Source organism: Neophocaena asiaeorientalis, unplaced genomic scaffold (assembly GCF_003031525.2).
Source record: "Neophocaena asiaeorientalis asiaeorientalis breed wild unplaced genomic scaffold, Neophocaena_asiaeorientalis_V1.1 scaffold171, whole genome shotgun sequence".
In the NCBI taxonomy this organism is placed as follows: Eukaryota; Metazoa; Chordata; class Mammalia; order Artiodactyla; family Phocoenidae; genus Neophocaena; species Neophocaena asiaeorientalis.
Genome location: NW_020174013.1, coordinates 3,991,119 through 3,993,163, shown reverse-complemented (window position 1 = coordinate 3,993,163; position 2,045 = coordinate 3,991,119). Strand labels below are relative to the sequence as shown.

Here is a 2,045-nt window from a genome sequence, read left to right as displayed (position 1 = left end):
TTAAAATCTCTGGTTATCAGTTTTTGCACCTGTCAAGGGAAGAATCTGGAAGTAGACTCCTAAAATCCAGCAAGGTTGGATAGGTAAGTGAGACCTTTGGATGAAATGTTTTAAATGCCAGGTAGAGCACTTTGGGCAGCAGTGAACTACGGTGGCCTCCGAAGCCACAGACCTTCTCAACTCCATTATTATTTTTTTAATATTTAAAATTATTTATTTTATCATCATGCACATTGAAGGAAAGCATTATAGACAGCACAGTTCTTTCCCACCATAAAATTTACACCCATTTAATTAGCTAGAAACACTAGCTTGAAGAGGTACTGATCCGTTCCATTTGTAATAATTTCTCTACAGCAAACAATTGTCTTACAGTTGGAACGTGTTGAAGAAAATATTAACTCACAAGTCTTTTTTTGTTGAGTCTCAATCACTAAGAGTTCAAGGGACTTTGAGAGAACCCTGGTGTCCCGCATGGCCTGATGAATGCGTTAAAATCAAGCAGTGTATTTGTATTCTGAAACTACTCTTAGCTCCATACAAATGTTACTTGGGTTGTGGAGCTCATGTTTCTCGTACTGGCACTTCGATGACACCTGAAGAACATTTTGGCATGAAAGTTTCACACCAATTTTGTTTCGTTCTTTCTTCATTAGCCCCTGTGCGTCCTTTTCCATTTTCTTCCTTTGCTGTTCTGCTGCTCTCTTTTCTCTCTCTTCTGCTGCCTCAGAACTTCTTTGGCTTGCCAGGCCGCATCTTCTTCTTCTTCCCATGCATTGGTATTTTCCTGCCAGGTACCCAAGTCACCTAATTCAGGAGACTGATGAATAAAAGGCGTATCTTGTGTAACTGCTAGTCTGGTAGCGAAACCCGTGCTACCGTCTGGGATGCCAAAATTTAATAGTTCTCTCTTCTTAATAATGATTTTCTGGGTTTTCCTTATAGCTGGTGTCATGTCCTTAAAATAGTCAGGTTCCAGTTGTTCTAAAGCATTTTGCTGTGTTGCCACATTCCCATTCCCTCCTTCAATCCTTACACTTGTGGGTGCATCTTCACCCCAGGAAGCCCACTCCCCAACATCTGTCTGCTTAGGAACTGATGAATAATCAACTGTAGTTGGCAAAATTCTTTGGTCGCCACTTAACTTCCGTCCTCTGCCAGGTCTGCCTATTAATATCTTTAGGAATGAGAATACTGTTGCTGGGCAGGTACAAACTTTAAATAACCGAAACTGTGTGATACCCATGGTGGGAATCAAAACCTGCCCCTTCCCCTCCCCGCCCGCCCGGCGGAGGCTCCCAGGGGCTGCGGGCTGCGCGCGCACGCAAGGCGCGCGCACGCGCACTGCTGATCGCTTGCTCGAGCTTGCGCTCCGCCGGCTCAGTCCCAGCCTCGCTCATTCAAAGCTGGGCGCGCGCTCCGTCTCAGCCGCCGGTGCTGCCCGCTGCTGCCATAGCCGCCCCCTCGTCGGGAAACCCTCCCCCAGCCCCTTTTTTTTTTTTAGATCTTATAGCACCGTTTGAAATTTTAAGATAGTCCCCCAAACATAGCTTTATTTTCTTCCTATTTTCCTGTCATTTCCTGAAAATACATTTGTTTTTCTTATTATATGAAATGAGCCTTGTTATATACAAGCCACATATAGGAAGTTGTAGCCTCGGCTTCTGAAGAGGGGAAGATATGAAAACCCATGACTCTTCCCGCTTCCGTGGACTTAGGGCCATGCTCTTATTTAAGATCCTTCTAAATCCCGTTGACAGGACCTCACCCGCTGATACTGTGGCTTGCCTCGCATCTAATAATATCCTGGATCTGGATTTCCTTTCAGATGTTTCTAAATTTGATTCCTCTTCGTTTCAGCCACAGAGCAATCCCAGAGGAAAGGGCAAAGAAGGTTATGGGCCCTTTTCACCCCTGGGAATCTTAGAAACCCAAGAAGGGATTCTCGCAAGAAGGGACTCTTCAGGATAAAAGATCTCCCTCTGGGGAGATGACTAAACCCCTTTATCTGGCGTGTGGCATTTGTGCTTTGTAATGGTAAATTC

At 44.9% G+C, this 2,045-nt stretch overlaps 1 pseudogene; it reads right to left on the bottom strand.

Annotated features, from left to right (window-relative positions):
- Positions 1–652: 652 nt before the first annotated feature.
- Positions 653–1,246, bottom strand: LOC112405261 (receptor-binding cancer antigen expressed on SiSo cells pseudogene; annotated as a pseudogene).
- Positions 1,247–2,045: the final 799 nt, after the last annotated feature.